Genomic DNA, 19,659 nt, shown 5'->3' with positions numbered 1-19,659 from the left:
CAAACATTTCCAGAGACATGACGGGCCTGAGAAAAGGTGCAGATGAGGAAGCGAGGGGAAATTTGTGGGACCGGAGGGATGGGGTGGGCTTGGGGACAGGATCATTCATCCTGGCCTCAAAGCCTGGGCTTTCCGTGACTCCAGAGCACTTTCTTTTGCCCCAGGGCCAGGAGGCGGAGGGGTCGAGTAAAGGAACTACTGAGATTGAGATTCAGTGTGGCAGGGTGGACATGGTGAGGGGAAGGGCCTGGGGACTGGGACTGGGATCCTGGCCACCAGCTCTGTGAAGCTGCCTGGAAAAGGCAGACTGCAGGCTGTCAGCTCCTGAGAGATCTGCTCTGGGCTGGAGCATCAAGGCACTTCCCCAAGGTGCTGGGGCTGCTTGCAAAGGCCCTACTGTGTGGTGGAGAGAGTCCTGGCTCTGCCAAGTTCCAGCTCTGTGACCTTAGGCAAGTTATTAACTTCCCTGGCCTCAGTTTCCACCTCTATAAAATGGAGCTAAAGAGAGGACCTGCCCCAGGTGGTCCTCAGGTGGTGAATGGAATTGATTTAGCAAAGCCCCTGGCACTAGTGAGGCTTTAATACCAGCTAAATGTTATTACTACTTGGGAAAAAGCGAAAGTTGGTTTTCCCCTAAGGACATGCTGACAAGTGGGTGGAAGGGGTTTTACTAGAAGAGCCTACAAGGGAAAAAAAGTGAAACTCAGCCCCTGGGATTCCCAGGCTTGCCTGATCCAAGGAACTCCCTGGGGCTCTTGTTAAAAATACCAGCTTCCCACCTTCCAGACTCTCACCTGGCAGGTGTGGTGTGGAATAGGCCTCCGGGTCTGTAAGGAGGCCGCAGGCCTGAGCCTTCTACTGGGCAGGTGTGGGGAGCATTCCTCTCTGATGACAAGGATTCACTCCAAATGCTTCCTCCTTGGGGAACCATTCCTTCAAAATACCCTTTGAAAAATGTGCTATTCATTGAGTGTGCACTGCCTGATCTAAATTCTTTCTGTGTTGTCTAGAATCCTCACCAGAATCCTGTGATGTGTAAGTACTCAGAGTTGCTCCCATCTTACTGATGGGCAGACTGAGGCCTATGGAAGCTAAGAAACTTGTCCAAGGTCACAGGAACTGTGACTTGTTAGGCGTCAACTTGGGACTTGAACCTGGACGTGAGCCCTGAACCGTCGGATTGGTGTTTCCCCACCTGCCTCAAGCCCCTGGGACGCTTGTTAAGATTCCTCCAGGTGTCTCAAGGTTGGAGCTGGCAATGCATACTTTGTCCTCCAAGGGTACGATCCTTAAATCAAGAAATGGCCGGTCCTGCTTGAAACCCCCTTGGGAGGCAGAGCACTGGGATTCAACTTCCTGTGTCCTCCTTACTTCCTCTGGGTGGTCGCTGGGAGTTCCGTCTCCCTAAGCTGGTTTTCTACCTCTAAATGTGGATGCAGCGCCTCCCTGGGTGTCATCAGTGAGTCGCCAGACCAAAGATGGGAATGGGGTGTGTGAACTGTTGGGGCCTTGAGTTCCCTGGGACCTGGGAGTGGCGGAGGTTGGGGTGTGTGTGTCAGAGGAGTGGGGACAGTCTAGGAGCTGCTCAAACTCACCTGCACCCAGGGCTAGGTCCTTTTCCAGCTAGTGTCACCAGGACTTCAAAGGCTGGGGAGGCCATACAGTGATGAGATAGGAGGTTGACGGGGAGCCTGGCTTCTCCCTTCCCTCCTGACACCCCAACGTGCCCTGGCTGGCAGCGGCTAGTGATTCACCAGCTTTAAGCCCTAGTTTCATCACTAATCAGAAAACGCTCCAGTAGAGAGCCTGGGGCATTTTCTGGAGAGTCCAGTGCCCTCCCAGAAACTGGGGGGGGTGGGGGAGGGGAGGGGCTAGGAGGAGGGAGCGTGGGAGGGAGAAGGGAAAAGGTCTGGCCCCAGATAATTTGCATAATGCATTCTTTTCTTTGAGGAGGGTGAGAAATCCCCAGGATCTGACATCCCTGGAAACCATTCACTCATTCACTCATTCATTCCAGTTTACTGAACCCTTTACAAACCCACGCCAGTTACCAAGGACCTAGAGAAGTAAAGTGAAGTTAACCAGGAGCTCTTTTTGGGGAGACCACTGTGTAATCTGCTAATTCCTACATAGCGCAGTGAGGGGGTGGTTTACAAAATTCAGAATCTACAGAGGAGAGAGCGATTAATTTGGGGCTGGGTGGTTGCAGCATGGATGGGAGAGGTTTCAGCAGTTCTGAGGCCTCTCCCAGGAGGAATGACAATGCAGACTGGGGTCAGATCCTTCTGCCACTTCTGAATGGTTCTTCTCCTATCAGGCCTCAGTTTTCCTGCCTCTGAACTGGGCACAGTAATGGAGCATTTCTCTTGGGGTTGTTATGAGAATTCAAAGGGTTAACATGTATAAAGCATGTAAAACACTTAGAACAGCCCTTGGCTTGTGGTCAGCCTGGTGATGTTTTAGCTGTTGTCACTGCTAAATGGTGAGAACTGGTGAGTACTGCAGGAGGGACGACCTGAGACAAAAATTAGAGTGTGCCTGGCAGAAAGGGAGAGGGAATTCCAGGCGAAGGACACTGCCTATGCAAGGCCCCAGGGGTGTGCAGCACTTGGGTGTGTTGGACATTGGTGGGGCAGGGTGAGAGGTGGGAAGGGGCGTTTGAAGTCATTCCCTTGTGGACACTTTCCTTAGGGCAGCAGGGAGCTATGGAAGGCTTGTGAGCAGAGGAGTGACCCTGAGCACCCTGAGCAGAGAGGTGATCTGAGCACCAAGGCTCAGTGGTGATGGGCTGGAGGGCCAGACTAGGGCAGGGAGACCAGTGAGGAGGTGGACACAAGGTCCTGGTGAGACTTGGAGGGGGCCTGAACTAGGGCAGTAGCTGTGGGGATGGAGAGGCCTGGAGGTGAGGACATTGGGTAGGGGGACACATAGCTGAACTGACAGCGATGATACAGTGAGTGAGTAGATGCAGTGAGCTGAGGGGAAGGAGGAGTCCTGGTGTGCTGGGAGCTGTTGATCCAGAATATACTAATATACCTAGAAGAGGACGTTCAAGGGGGGCACCTTGAATGGTGCATAGGGGTTGCCCAGGGGACCCACAAGCTGCAAGGACAGAGGGCAACAAAAGCAGACGTGTCATGGTGAAAAGCAGTGGATACAGTGCAGTTTGGGTTTGGGGAGGAAATAGTGGGATCAGTGGAAACCTTAGGTGCCATCTGCAAGCTCTTGGGTGTGAAGGGGTCAGCAGGTTGAGCAGAAGGAAGAGAATGTAAACATCTGGGTTAATTTCCTGTGGTTGCTGTGGCGAATGACACAAACTGGGTGCCTGAAGGCACTCGGTTTTAAAACAAGAGATTTATTCTCTCACTGTTGTGTCGGCAAGGCTGTGCTCCCTCACAAGGCTCTAGGGGAGGGTCCTTGCTTCTTCAAGCTTCTGGCGACCACAGGTGTTCTGCTCCAACCTCTGCTTCTCTTTCCACGTCACCTTCTCCGTGTCGGTGTCTCTTCTCACAAGAACACTTGTCATTGGATTCCAGGCCCACCTGGATAATCCAGGATGATCTCATCTCAAGATCCTTATCTTAATTAAGACGCTTTTTCCAAATAAAGTCACACTTATGGATTCTGGTGGATCTATCTTTTGTGGGGGTTACCATTCAACACAATTCAAGATCCTAAATTCTAATCCCAGGGCTCTATCCTAGGTGGAGAGTCTTTCCCCTTTCCCCTCCTTCTGGGCTCCCAGTACCCCCTAGTCCTGCCTCCATGAGTAGGCACGGCGCCCCACCCCCAGGGCCCAGAAGTGTGTGTACACGTGTGCAGAAGCAGGCTGCCTCCCTCCCCTCCCTCCTTCCAGCAGCCAACGCCCTCAGACGCGGGACCTCCCTGGACCTGTGGGGGGTGGGCGCCACCTTGTGTTCCGTTTCGGAGCAGTGCGGTGGGAGGCTTCGGCCAGGTCCCTGCCCTGGGGACAAGTGGCTGGTCGCGGCCACCTACAGAGCTCCAGCTGTCCGCCAGCCTCCCTGGCACACATCCGTTCGGCCGGCCTCAGTGCGAAGCGGGGGTTACCACCCCTATTTTCCAGACCTAGAGACCCCGGCTCTGGGAGGCCGTGACTTGCCAAAGTCACACGACCTTCTCCTACAACTGTCTGACTCCAAAGCCGCAGGGCAAAAACCAAACACTTGCACGAATGCGAGCGGGACCTGTCGACCTGGGCTGCTGCGGCTGCAGGACTTTTCAGTCTCTGTTTCCCACCTGTAAGGGGGGTGGGGGGTGCACATGAGCCCCCCAGGGGACCCCTGTAGAGAAACCCGAAGAATCCTGAACTTAGCCCTTCGCTGAGGCACCACAGGGACTTTGCTGCTTCCCCATACTTTCCAAACATCGGTCTTTTAAAAAAATTTTTAGCTGATTGTTGTTTTTCTCTAAACATTTTCAAATGTGTGAACTATTTAATAGTTTAAGAAATATACTTACAGGATAACAACTTTATGCAGGCTAACAAGTTCCCTCTGAGAGGCAATAAGCCGATGGCAGTTTTTCCACATGCTTCCAGGAAGGATCTTTGCATATGCATATATGTGTATATGTACATACACATATATACACCCATGTGTGTATAGTCACCCCGTCCACTTTTTAAAAAAACAGTGGCATGCAATACACAATTTGCATTTGCTTTTGTTACTTAATGACATTTTTGCATTTAACCCATATGATTACATACAATTTACTTTGGGAGTACAATTTTCTATCGAAATATCTATCTATCTATCTATCTATCTATCTATCTATCTATCTATCTATCTATATATCATAAGTGTATACAGGATGAACGTGACATGTAGCCAGCACCCAGATAAACACGTGAACACACACACAAAGATATGAACACAGCCAGCTCCCCATGAGCTCCCTTGGTGTTTCCTTTCAACTCCCTGCAAAGGGAATCACTGTCCTGAGCTCTCAAGATTTTGATCTGCTTTTGTTCTCTGTGTAAATGGAATCATGTCCTCTTTTGTCTGCAGCTCCTTTTACTCAATGTTCTATTTGTAGAATCCATCCATGCTGTTGCCCGTGGTTGTACGTTCTTTATCCGTATGGCTGTGTGATGCTCCACTGAGTTAATACACCACACTGTATCTTATCCATTCTACTGTTGGTGGACATTTGGATAGTCTCCAGGTTTTGCCCATTACACATAGTGTTGCTATGAATATTCTCCTGGGGTATGTGTCTTTTGGTGACCATGTTGGGTCTATACCTAGAGGCAGAATTGCTGGGTCAAAAGTCTACATGTGTTCTGTTGTAGCAGAAGCTGCCAAAAAGTTTTCCGAAATGATGGTAACAGTTGACACTCCCACCAGTTCTGATCACTCCATGTCCTCTCTGACACTTGATATTTTCTGCCCTTTTCACTTTAGCCATTCTGGTAGCTGTGCAGTGCTACTGCACTGTGGTTTTAATTTGCATTTCCCTGATTGCTAATGAAACCGAGCACCTTTTCTTGTGCTTATTGGCTGCATGGGTATTCTCTTAGCTGTTCAAGTCTTTACTATTCTTCTGTTGGGGTATCTTTTCGTATTGGATGTTCTTCATATTGATTTATAGGAGTTCTATATATATTTCAAGCAGAAGCTTTTTTGCTGTATGCATGTGTTGCAAATATCCTCTCCCACTTTTGTGGGTTGTCTTTTAACTCTTCTAAGTGCGTTTTTTGTTGAAGCTAGTTCTTAAATTTAATATACTCTATTTAAAAAATGATTAGCTTTTTTGTTTACGGTTTAAGAAAACTTTTCCTGTTTTAAGGTCATGGAGATGTTCTCTTGTGCTTTCTTCTAAGGCTTCATTGTTTTAATCTTTCACATTTAGGTCTGGCATTTATTTCTGTTTATGGCGTGAGATAGGGGTTATGTTAGGCTGAAAAATGGGCTCCCAAAGATGCACACCTCCTAATCCCTGGAACCTGTTATTTTATATGGCAAAGGGTTTGCAGATGTTATTAAGTTAAAGGTCTTGAAATAGATTATCCTGGATTATCTATTTGGGCCCTAAATACAACCACATGCATCCTTATAAGAAGAAGGCAGAAGGAGATTACACACACACACACACACACACACACACACACACACACGGAAGCCCTTATGAAGAAACAGCAGAGAGAGACACACACATTGGAAGTTGCTGGCCTCGCAATTAGATTGATGCAGCCATGAACCAAGGAATGCCAGCAACTCCAGAAACTGGAAGAGGCAAGCAACAGATTCTCCCCTAGAGCCTCCAGGGGGAGGTTGGCTCTGTTAACACATTGATTTTGGCCCAGTGATTACTGATTCTGGACTTCTGACCTCCAGAACTGTGAAGGTATAAAGTTCTACTGTTTGAAGCCACAAGTTCGTGGTAATTTTTTACAGCAGCCACAGGAAGCTATTATAGGGGTCAAGATGCATTTTTTCTTCACAACAGCCTCTCCAGTTGACCCAGCACTATTTACTGAAAACATCATCCTTCTCCCACCACACTGCAGTGTCACTTTGTGTCATGTGTGGGTTTGTTTCTGGACTCTATTCTGTTCCATTAGTCTGTTTGTCTATTATAGAAACACCACACTATTTAAATTCCTGTCCTTACAATAGTTCTTCATGTCTGGTATAGTAAGTTCCCTGGTTTTGTTCTTTATTTGATAAAAATGGGTTTTCCTTTGCATCTCCATATACATTTTATTTTAGTTTTCCAAACATCTTTCTTGTAGTATGTTTCCTGGACAGTAAACTGCACGTATTTCAGATGTACAATTTGATGAAGTTTTATAGATGTCTACACCCATGAAACCACACCGCAATCAAGATAGCTAACATTTCTCCATATACATTTTAGAATCAGCTTGTTAACTTCAGGGGGGAAAAGACATCTGGGATTTTGATTGGGATTATATTGAATTTGTAGAGTAATCTGAGAAGAACTGATATATTTATAATATTGACTCTTCTAATCTATGAAAATGATATATCCCTCAGTTTATTTAGATCTTATTACTTTCACACAATAATGTTATTAACATTTAAAAAAAAATGAGATGTAATTCACATACCACAAAAGTCACCCACTTAAAGTGTACAGTTTAGTGGACTTTTAGTATATTTACAAAGTTGTACAATCATCACCACTATCTAATTCTAAATTATTATTTTTATTTATTTAAAAAATGCTTTTTTGGGGGGAGGTAATTAGGTTTTATTTACTTATCTCTTAAAAAAATCTTTTTTGGGGGGTAGATAATTAGGTATTGACTGATTGATCGATTGCAGGTACTGAGTATTGAACCCAGGTCCTTGCACATGCTAGGCATGCACTCTACCACTAGGCTATACCCTCCCCACCTATTTACTTATTTCTTGATGGAGGTACTGGGGATTGAACCCAGGATGACGTGCATGCTAAGCAGGCAGTCTACCACTGAGCTATACCCTCCCCCACCTAATTCCAGATTATTTTTATCACTCCCCAAAGGAATAATTTCCCCAAGAAACTCCATGCCCATTAGCAGTCATTCCCTCCTTGCCCCTCCCCCCAGCCCTTGGCAACCGCTAGTTACTTTCTGTCTCTGTGAATTTACCTATTCTGGACCTTTAATACAAATGGAATCATAAAATGTGTGACCTTTTGTGTTTACCTTCTTTCACTTAGCATCATGTTTTCAAGGTTTGTCCTTGCTGGAGCATATATCATTACTTAGTTCCTTATTATGGCTAACTAGTGTTCCATGGTCAGGATATACACCTTTTGTTCATCCATCCATCCATCAAATTGATGGACATTTGGGTTGTTTCTACTTTGGGGCTATTATGAATAATACTGCTGTGAATATCATGTATACGTCTTTGTGTGGGCAAATATTTTCAATTCTCCTGGGTATTTCATACCTAGAGATGAAATTGCTGGGTCTTCCAGTAACTTTACATTGAACTTTTTAAGGAACGGCTGAACTGTTTTCCAAAGCAGCTGCCCCACTTTACATTCCTACTAGCAATGTGAGCGGGTTCGAATTTCTCCACATCCTGGCCAACACTTGTTATTGTTTGTCAGTTTGACTATAGCCATCCTAGCGGGTCTGAAATGGGACACTGTGATTCTTATTTCATTCTCCTAATGACTAACACGATAATATTTTGTAATTTTCAGTGTAGAGGTCGTGCACACCTTTTGTTTGATTTCTTTCTAGGAAGTTGTTGTTTTTGATATTCCCATATACGACTTCAATTTTTTAAAACTGGGTTTTACTTTTCACAGCAGTTTTAGGTTCACTGCACAAGTGAGTGGAAAGTACTGAGAATTCTCACATATCCCCTGTCCTCGCATGCATAGCTTCCCCCAACTATCAACGCCCCATTGTTTTAATCAATGAAACTACATTGACATATTGTCACCCAAAGTCCATAGTTTACATAAAGGTTCACTCTTGGTGTTGTACATCCTCTGGATTTTGACAAATGTATAATGATGTGCATCCACCATTATAGTACCATCCAGAATAATCCCACTGCCCTAAAAATTCTCTACGCTCCATCTGTTCATCCCTCCTTCCCCACAACCACTAATCTCCATGGTTTGCCTTTTTCAGAATGTCATATAAGTGGAATCATACAGTATGTAGCCTTTTCAGATCGTCTCCTTTAACTTAGTAATATGCATTTAAGTTTCTTCCATGTCTTTTCATGGCTTAATAGCTCATTTCTTTTTAGCACTGAATAATATTCTGTTCTCTGGATGTACCACAGTTTGTTTGTTTACCAAGATAGGACATCTTGGTTGCTTCCAAGTTTTTGGCAGTTATGAATAAAGCTGCCAGAAACATTCATGTGCAGGTGTTTGTGTGGACTTAAGTTTTCAAATTGTTTGGGTAAATACTAACAAGGACTGTGTGACTGCTGGATCAGAAGAGTATGTTTAATGGGGTAAGAAACTGCCAAGCTGTCTCCCAAAGTGGCTGTACCATTTTGCATTCTCACAAGCCATGAATGTCAGTTCCTGTCGTGCCACATCCTCGCCAGCGTTTGGTGTTGTCAGTGTTATGGATTTTGGCCATTTTAATAGGTGCATAGTAGCATTTCATTGTTGTGTTGCAATTCCCTACTGACACAAGATACTGAGCATCTTTAAATACGCTTTTTGGACATCTGTACATCTTCCCTGGAGGTGTCTGTGCAGATATTTTGCTCCTTTTTAAGTCAGATTGCTCATCTTCTTATTGTTGAGTTTTAAGAGTTTTGTATATTTTGGATAACAGTCATTTATCAGATACATTTTTTGGAATGTTTTCTCCCAGTCTATGGCTTGTCTTCTCATTCTCTTGGCAGTGTCTTTTGCAGAGCACAAGTTTTCAGTTTTAATGAAGTTCAGCTTGTCATTTATTTCCTTCGTGGATTATGCCTTTGGTGTTGTATCAAAAAAGTCATCACCAAACCCAAAGTCATCTAGATTTTCTCTTGTATTTTCTCCTAGGAGTTTAACGGTTTCAATTTTAAAATATTGTTTTATATTTGTGACCAGTGGAGAGAAATATAGTTGATTTCATATATAGACCCCGATTCTAATGACTTTGCTAAATTCATGTAAATTTTTGAGAGATATTTGTTAAGAGTCTCCTACCATGACTACAGGTTTGTCTATTTTGCCTGTTAGTTCAATTGTTTTGCTTGTATTTTGAAGCTCTGAGATTGGGTACATACAAATTTGGGATTATGCTATCTTCCAGATTGATACGCCCCTTTTATTTCTAGTACTGCTTCTTGTCTTAAAAGTCTACTCTGTGACACTGGACAGCTACGGCAGAATTTTGTGGTTATAATTTGTGTGGTATATCTCTTTCTGCACTTTCATTTTCAATCTTCCCGTTTTATTTAAATCATGTCTCTTGTAAGTAGCATAAATTTGGGATTTGTTGTTTTTATCTAGTCTGACAGTCTTATCTTTGACTTGGAATATTTGGAGTCATTTTTCGAAAACGACGTTTCATTATGCTGTACATCAGAAATTGACACGTTGTAACTGACTATACTTCAATAAAAAACATGTTCCAGTTTAATCATCATGTATCATTTCTTTGAAATAAAAGATGAATTTGCTCCTTTACATTTTCTCCTGCTTCCCCTCCTATCACTTCCCAGATATGATGGTTCATGTTATTTTTGCTTTGTTGGCATTTACAACACTTAAATTGTTTTTTTGCCATAACTTCTTCACTTGTATAGTTTTTTTTTAACGTTTTATTGTCTTGTTTATTTATTTGGGGGGAAGTAATTAGATCTGTTTATTGATTGATTGATTGCATTCTTTAACGGATGTACTGGGGATTGAACCCAGGACCTAGTGCTTGCTAAGCAGGCACTCTACCACTGAGCTATACCCTCTCCCACTTGTGTAGTTTTAATTCTATATTGAAGTGGATTCGATGTTCATTTCAGTCCTTTCCCCACAGCTCCTCCATTTCTAAGTTCATTTATTTAGAGTCGCCTCTTAGCTGCTTGCTGTTACCCAGTAGTTTTTCAAGAAGTGCTCACACGTACTTTATGTTGGAATTTAACAATCTGTAATTTCCTCAATAAAAAAATCAACATATAAAATAAAGGAAAGCCAAGTAAAACACTAGCGAGATGCTCCTGTTGGCTCCCCACTGTACACGGTGTTTACCTTCCTGTCATCTCGCCTTGAAGCTGTCTTAGAAATGGTGGCGCTTCATGAGATTTAGAAAACTAGTTTCCACTCCACCTCCAATCGACAGACTAAAAGGAAAGTGCCCACAGTAAGTGCTGGTGAGGGTGTGGAACTCTCACCCACCACCTGTGGCAGTGGGAAACGGTACAAGCCTGTGGCAAGACTTCTTGGCAGATCTACTGTGGCTGAACACATGCCAACCCTATGACCAAGCAACCTGACCTCTGGGTGTGAGTCCAACAGAAATGCGTACGTATGTTTATTGGAAGAAGTGCTCATGACTATTCACAGCAGCAGTGTTTGTAATAGCCCCCAGGTAGGAGCCCCACATGTCCACTAAACAGTATATTCACAAAATAGAATACTATTCAGTAATGAGACTGGATACTCTGCAAATACACGTACCTGCATGGAAGAATCTCATTGACATTTGGTGAATGAAAGACCCCCAAGACAAAAGAGCACACACTGGGTGATTCTGTTTCTATGAAGAACAAAAATAGATGAAATAATCCGTGGTGACAGAGGACAGAGGAGTAGTTGCCTCTGGAGGAGGTCTTGACTGGGCACTGGAAACAGCCATTGTCTTGATCTGGGTGGTGGTCACCCAGGTATAGCCATCGATCAAACTCCATTGAGTTCCCACTTAAGATCTGTGCATCTTATTGTGTTTTACACCTAACTAAATATTTTTTTAATAGCTTTATAAAAAGCTTTGAGGCATGCAGTCCCTCGATGCAGGACTTGGAGACTGAGTTGGCGGTGCACGGGGAGAGCAGGTCCTGGGCTGACGCTGTGACCCAGCCCCAGTCGCCCTCTGTGATAGAATACATCTTCAAAAATGTCCAGCACAGTATTTTTCACTCCACATGTGCTCTTTCAGGACCTTGTCACTCCTCCATCAAGAGGTACAGTCCATGCTCCTGCTGCCACCCCCACCCTGGGCAAACCGTTTGACCAATAAAGTGTGACAGAAATGACACTGGCTGACGTCCAAGGCCAGGTCATAAAAGGCAATGGATTGCTCTGGCCCTCTTTGGACGGGCCATGTGGGAAGCTGGCTGCCCTGATGCTGTGGTGCTTAGAGACCACGCAGGGGGACCGCTGACAGAGGTGCCTGAGGACCCCCAGCCGGCCAACCTCTAGTTGTCCTTTGATCCCAACTGATGCCACGTGAGCAGAGATGAGCCACCCAAGTGCAGATTCATGAGCTACGCAAATGGTGGTGGTTGTTTTATGCTACTGTGTTTTGGGTGGATTGATGTGCATCAGTAGACAGCGGGAACATCTGGTAACTTTATTTCCCAGGGCTTTTTCCAGGCCCTCTCTCTGCCACTCATCCAGTCGCACCGGGAACATCCAGTTTCCTACTGCACAAACAAGCTGCCCTGTCTGTGGTGCAGGAATCTATTCCACTCTTCCACATCCTGCTACTGCCCTGCCTCCTCCAGGAAGCCTTCCTGTTTGCAGTGTTGGGCAGTGTTGAAAAGCAAGTTGATGATGGGGGATGGTGATAACGAGACAGGTTATGCCTCTGAGGAGGCAGAAGGTATACAGGAAATGTCTACACCTTCTGCTCAGTTTTGCTGTGAACTTAAAACAGCTCTAAAAAATGTGCCTATTTAAAAAAAAAAAAAAAGCAAGTTGATTCCAGGACCAGACTCTGTCTGGGTTCAAATTCCAGATCTCCCACTTCCCAGGTGGGTGCCCTTGGGCAAGGTACTTAACTTAGAGCCTCAGTGTCCTCATCCATAAAATGGGGTAGTAATAGTGGCTACTTCTCATGTCTGTTGCAAGGGTTAAAGGGATTAATTCATGGAAAGCACTCAGAATGGCCCAGCACACAAGAAGCACTCTGTAATGTTGGCAGTTACTATGATGGCCCCAGGCCCTGGGGTCCCGTCATCTTGAAGCTCCGGGGGCTTCTTCAGGGTGTAAGACCCATCAGAAACCTAATATGGATGATTCATTCATTTGTTCATTCTGCCTGTATCTCTGGAGTACCAGCTGTGTACCAGGCATGGAGCTAGGTTCTAGGGATGCAGCAGTGAAGGATGTGGATGCCACACTGGCTGTCAGGGCCTTACATTCTATGGGGGATGGAAGGGGACAAATACATCAAAGAGTTGACAGATTTTCATGAGCCCTCAAAGGGCAGACATAGAAACTGGAAGACCCTGTGGACAGAGAAACCTCACAGAGGAGGGGACCTGTGGGCCAGAACAAAGGATATGGAGGAACAGTCAGGAGAAAAGGGAAGGGAAAGGCATTCCAGCCAGAGGAGGTGGGACCAGCGCAGAGGTTCTGCAGGGTCCAAGCGTGCGGGACTTGGACCAGGAGGTTGAGGGGAGGGCGGGATCTCCCCAGCAAATAGAGCCCTGGTGGATTGCAACAGCCATCACTATACTGAATACCTACTACGTGCAGGGCACTTTGTGAATATTATTTCATCGTCAGAACAGCCCTATCCGGTAGGTTCTATTTTACCTATCCCCATTCACAGGTAAGGAGACGGAGGCACCGAGTCGGGGTTTGAATGCAGGCCTGTGCCATGCTGCGGGTTCATTTCATCAGGCCACCCCCACTGCACACATAGGGGAAAATGAGGTCACGAAAGGAGGTTCCGGCTCCCCAAAGTCCAGTCACAAGTGAGGAGTAGAGTAGGGTTCAAACCTTGTCCACACGCAGGCTGTTCATCCTCCCAAGAGCGCGCTGAAGTCAACAGGCTGCTGACTGGGACAGAGCAGCTTTGCTGATGGCCGTACCTGAGCCTTGGCTTCCTCACCCGGCCTGGGAGAGCAACAAGCCCCGCCCCCTGCGCTTGCGTGAGAGACGGATGAGTTCAGTGCCCTGCACCGGGTCTGAGCTCTCTCCGGGAGGTGAGTGAACATTGAACGCTGGTGGGATGATTATTCACCGGCCTTCCAGGCAGGACCGCCCCCGCACCTCATCTCCTCCCCCCAGGGTGGGGTCTGAGTCATGGGGACTACCCTGAGCAGCACTGATGGCTCGGAAGGGGGCAAGTCCGAGCAAGTGAGGGGAATGGGGGGTCCTGGGGTGGGGAACAGAAGGTGAGATTTCCGGCCCCTGGGCCTTTGCACTGGCTGTTCCTTCTGCCTGGATTGCCTTTCCTTCTCTTGCCTCTTCCTCAGCTTTAGTTTTTGATGTCCCTCAAACAGAGGACTCCATCTTCTTACCGTTGCAAGCGACTTAACCTAAAGTGATTGGTCCAGGACACCGAACAGGGCTGCAGACAGAGACTGGGTGGGGAAACGGCCTGGCAAGTGGGCCTGGGTGGGAGGGGGAAGGAGGATCACACAGGACAGGGCAGGCCCCCCCACCCCCCACCCCAGGCTTAGCGCAGCACCAACAAAATTGCCCCTGTGACTCTATGCGTTCTAGCTGTTTGTTAAGATTTTAAGGAGCTAATTCTGGAAAACATAATATACATAATGCTCTAATATGTCCAGTACACAGTCAAAACGGTTTGCTATTGTTGTTACTGAGTGCCAACTTCGTGCCAAGCATGTTACATAAAGTCGTTCAGTTAATGGCACACAACAGTTATTGTCTCCATTGCCCAGGGTCACGACCTCGCTGAAGTGGAATTTGAACCTGGGTCTGCAGGATCCCACGTTTGGTTCTGGCAGGCAACAAAGGAAGGCATGCAAGCCAGTAAGGCCCCAGTGACTCAGAGCTGGCAGGTCCCCCAGCCCGCCTTTCCTACTGACTCAGCCCAGACAATTCTGTAGGCTTTTTTTCTGGAATTTAGGGCCCCCAGGCAGCATTCCTAAGAGGCTGCCTCCTTTGGGATGTGCTCCCTAAAAAGCTGGCGGGTGGCTTATGGCATCCCATGGCAGCCTTGGCTGTGTCCTGCATCTGCCTTGGGGTTTCCATCTTCTCTCAGGAGGAGGGTCAGAGGCAGGTGGGATAGGCTCCTGCCTGCAATTACCTTGTGGTGCAGAGGGGCAAACTGAGGCACAGAGAGGATCTGCGATGTGGCTGGGTGGTATAGTCATGGGGAAGGGGTCTGGGTCGGAGAAGCTAAGCTTCAATTTCTGGCTGCTTTCTCTGTCTTCTCCCAGGCCAGCCCTGCACTTGCCAAACAGGACCCCTCAGCTCAGCCCAGCTCCCAGCCCCCAGGGAGCCCCAGGATAGGCAGGCACAAATCTTTCTGTAATTGATCTGAATTGGAATGAGGGTGAGTTGCCTTTCTACTCTGCTGCTGCCAAGGCTGCTGAGGGTAGTCACGGGGGAAAGAGAAGGTGGGGATCCAGCCACATCTCCGCCCTTTGGCCCCTGTGGATGCTCATGTGATGCTAGAGGGTGGCTCCCGGTGGCCATAACTTGTGCTCCTCCAGGTGCCCTGCTGTCCCTGCCTTGGGGAACCCAGGGCTCACCCAGGCTACTGAAGCCTTGGGTCACATTTCCCCCAATTTCTGTAAAATGGCAGTCTTTCCCTCCAGTTTTATTGAGATATAATTGATGCACAGCGTTCTATTAGTTGAGGTGTACACGCAATGATTTGATACGTGTATCTATCGTGAAATGATCACCACAATTAAGTTTAGTTAACATCTATCACCTCGCCTAGTTACAAATTGTTTTTTCCTTGCCAGGAGAACTAAAAAACTCTCTTAGCAACTTTCAAATATACAATACAGTATTGTTAACTATAATCGCCCTGCTGTAGCCTACATCTCCACCATTTATTATCTTGTAATTGGAAGTTTGTACATTTTGACTCCCTTCACCCGTTTCCCCATTCTCATAGCCCCCACCCCTGGCAAACACCAATCTGTCCTGTTTCCATAAGTTCTTTATTTTTTTTTTGGATTCCACATGTGAGATCATACAGTACTTGTCTTTCTCTGTCTGACTTATTTCACTTAGTGTAAGGCCCTCTAGGTCCATCCATGTTGCTGCAAATGGCAGGGTTTCCTTCTTCCTTCTTTTTTTTTTTTTTACAGCTAATGAAAGGTGATAGTCTTAAAGATGCTTCTGGCCCAGACGCCTGCGATAGGCCACAAAAGACTCCCCGTCCTCCCCCTTCCTTCCCACCCCCATGGAATAGGTCCCAGAGAAGTAGGTCCCCCATGGCCGGGTAGGTCCCCTACTGCACTGAGCGACCCTAGGCAGACACTGGGCAGTGGAAGAGAAAGAGACATCATTAGGTGAACTCAACTGAGCATATACATTTAGCACAACCCTAAACTCGGGCTGTGCAAGGCCCCTCAGATGAAGGGTAGAGAAAAGTTAAATAGTGACTTGCCCAGGATCACTGTCGAATGTTGTACTGGGATTTGAACCCTGGGGTGGTCTGACTCTGGTGGCGTTCAGACCATCAAAAGGAATTCTCCCCAGTGCCAGATCCGTTCACCCATTTCCTGCTGAACACCTACTGTGTGCCAGGTCCCGTGCTGGGTGCTGCCATGTATGAGACCCAGGCCCTGCTCTTGGTGATGAGATGGCCAGACAAGGTGAGATCAGTCTGGGGACTCAGGTGAGAGAGCCCAGGTCCACCATGCACCCACATTTATAGTCTAGCAGGAGAGAGAAATCAAGGCTCCAATTCCTGGGGTGCAATCAGAGGCTGCCTAAGAGAAACAGGGAAGGTGCCAGGGCCCCCTAAAGGAGTGAATGGAAAGCTTGATGCCTGCCTCTGGGCTTTGAGCAGACTGTAGCCCAGTGCCCTGTGGGTGGGCAGGTTAGTAGCTTGGACCAGCAGGATCAGAGGTAGTGGGGCACGGACTGGTCTGAGACATGGGGGCACACTTTGCTTTGAAGCAGGAAGAGGACGGACTGCCCAGTGCCCATTTCACAAATAATCTAGTACAGTTGCCCCTTGGACAATGTAGGGGTTAGAAGCACTGACTCCCTGTGCAGCTGAAAATCCTCTTAAAACTTTACAATCTGCCCTCCATATCCCAGGTTCTGCATCCTTGGATTCAACCAACCAAGGATGATATAGTATTGTAGTACATATTTATTGAAAAAAAATCTGCTGATAAGTGGACCCGTACAGTTTAAACCCGCGTTGTTCAAGGGTCCCCTGTATTACTTCTGATAAAAGGGAAAGCTGAAGTCTTGCCAATGACCTGTACGGCCTTCTGCTCTGTCTCCTTCTCCATCCCTCATCCTTACTGTTCTGGGAACATTCCAGCCCACTGCTGCTGACCAAGAATTTCTGTTTTTGGAGCAGAAGCAGGCAACAAACAGGTAAAGAAATCGAGAAATGGGGAAACATTAGATGGAGAGATGAGAGATGGAGAAAATAGCACAGGGTGGCTTGAGGGGGTGCATGGGGACCACGCAGGGGGGGCTCTGCCTCTGTGGACCCTCCTGTCCCAAGGGAGGTGACATTTCATCTGAGACTTGAGTAGCTAGAAGGAGCCCTCCATGCCAGGAGCTGAGGGACAAGCATTTCAGGCAGAGGGGACAGGCTGAGCAAAGTCCCTGAGGTGAGAAAAGCTGACCAGTTCTAGGAACGGAATGAGGTGGATGAGTGAGGGGGCCAGTATGGGGTGGGTGGGGCAGCTGGCGGGGCCTCGGGGCAATTTGCATTATATTCCAGTTTGGTGGGAAACCTCTGGAGGGTTCTGACTGTTTTTAAAGCGATCTCTCTGGCTGCAGAGCAGACTAGCCCAGTGCCCTGTGGGTGGGCAGGTTAGTAACCTGGACCAGCAGGGTCAGAGGTGGTGGGACATGGACTGGTCTGAGACATGGGGACACGCTTTGCTCTGAAGCAGGAAGAGGACTGACTGCCCAGTGTCCATTTCACAAATAAAGGAATTGTAGCGCAGAGACGGTCCCTGCCTAGGGGGACCATTAGGCCCATTTTACAGACGTAGATATTGAAAGAGGAAGGAATTTGTCTCAGGAGACTAAACTAAGGTCAAATGTAGGTCTCTAGGGCACTTTCTCTGCTCCTACACAGTCTTCCTCTCAAGGTGTGGCTGGGATTACTCATAACCTGCCTTTTACAGACAAGGAAATTGAGGCTCAGAGGAACAGGACTCGTAACAGTGAGCCTGGGATGAGATCCAGGGCCCCTGATGTGAGGTCTAGACCCCCTGTCTTCCTGCTGCAGTTCCCGCCTTCCTGGTGCGTGGCAGAGAGATGAATGTAGCAGAACCTATAAGAGGACATTAGTGGAGGTGATGCTAAATTGCACACTTCCTTCCTTGGTGCTGTGGACGCCTAGGGACAGGAGATGAACGAGGCGGCTGTTTTGGGGGGAGGCGAGTGTGTCCCCACTTGTCCCCCAAATGGCTGGACGTCCATTGAGGGCAAGCGTGTGTGTGTGTCTGTGTGTGCAACTGCACGTGAATGTGTGAGCATGGTGCCCGTGGGAACTGCAGCTTCTCCAGGACTGTTGGGGACCCAGCCTATCCCTGCTCAGACCAGTGTCCTGTCACTGCTCTGTCCACTTGTCTGCAGGGTCCTTGATTTCTGTGCCTTAGCTCCAGGCCCTGCTTAGGCTTCTTGATGAGAAAGTAACCATAGAAGCATTTTCTAAGGCTTTCATCCCATTCTCCTGGCTAAGTTAAAAACATTCACAATGAGCAGGGCTGCTGGTGGGAGGAGTACAGGAGGCCGAGGGCACCCAGGGCTGTTGGGAAGGTGGCCTGGTGTGTGTCTGGGCACAGAGCCTGGGTGAGGAGAAAGAAGGGCCAGGTGCTGGGCTCTGGCCTGGTCCCACTGCTTCCTCACTGTGTGAATTTGAGCAAATTCTGTGTCCTATTTGGCCTCTGCTTCCTCCTCTGTGAACTGAGAACTTTGCACTAGAATTCAGTACTTCCAAAGCGTTTCTTCTTGATGTAAACAGGTGATCTCCAAAGCAACACAAACAAACAAAAATGGTTAATTAAGTTTGAGAAATTATACTAGAATATATAAAGTTAAACCAGTTTCTTTATGCAGGGCTTTTCAGGGCCTTCATTTGTTGAAAACTTTTATTTCTTTGGATAAATAACACAAATGTACATGGTGTTTAATTCAGACAGTATGGAAGGAGTTCAGGGAACTCACACCTCTTTGCTGTACCAGCTCTGCCCCTCCACTCCTCACTTGCAGTGGGCCCCACTGGCAGTTTCTACGGCATGGAGAGATGGTATCGCCTGCGCCGGCAGATATGGGTATGCACCTTATCATGGTAAGTGCCCACGAGTTTCCTAAGGGGGGAGGGGGGAGAATGGATGCAGTATTTCTCCAACTTACTTGACTTGACCACAGAACCACTCCCGAGCACTTCTGGATCCAGCAGCTGGAGGAACACCCTTTGGGAAATGTGGGGTTCCTGGTCCGGTCTCCATGTTCTCCGTTGAGACTTTATGTAGGAGGGGAGCAGGCAGTGATGCCCTGAGAGTTCAGACTCTCATCTCTGAGAAGGCAGCCACAACCTCTGCCTTTGCTGCCCACCCAGGGGCTGCCCTTTAGCTTGAGTGAAGGTGCCAGAGCTGGCAGTCTATCTGGGGACACTGGGGCCAGGTCAGGAGAAGGTCAGAGGCCTGGCTGGGAACAGGATTCAGTGTTCCTGGACAGTGCTGTCACCGAGTGTCCCAGTAGGCCCACAGCTAAGCCGAGCCATGGAAGTGCTCTGCACCTGGGAGAATTCTGAAGGAGAGACCTGTGAGAGTTCTTGGAAGCGTGGGAGCCCTGCCGCACACTGCACGGTCATTTCCTGAGAAACGGAGCGGATAGGACTGTGACAGGGTGTGTGGTGTGTGGCGTATGCACAAGGTTGGTGTGACGTCCAGGTTGTGTGGGACCTTTGAGCTCAGAGTACACTGTGCGCTGGCGTGACCTGTGCGATAGTGTGACGTGTGCGCGCTGTAGGGTGACCCTGTGTGTGATACAATGCTGTGTGCTGGTGTGACCGGGTGTGCCACGTGCTGATGTGACGTGTGGCCGCCGTGCAGGCTGCGTGCCAAGGTCGGC

This window comes from Camelus ferus, chromosome 12, assembly GCF_009834535.1.
Source record: "Camelus ferus isolate YT-003-E chromosome 12, BCGSAC_Cfer_1.0, whole genome shotgun sequence".
In the NCBI taxonomy this organism is placed as follows: domain Eukaryota; kingdom Metazoa; phylum Chordata; class Mammalia; order Artiodactyla; family Camelidae; genus Camelus; species Camelus ferus.
The sequence above is the reverse complement of the archived record's forward strand: the minus strand, read 5'-3'. Positions refer to the sequence as shown.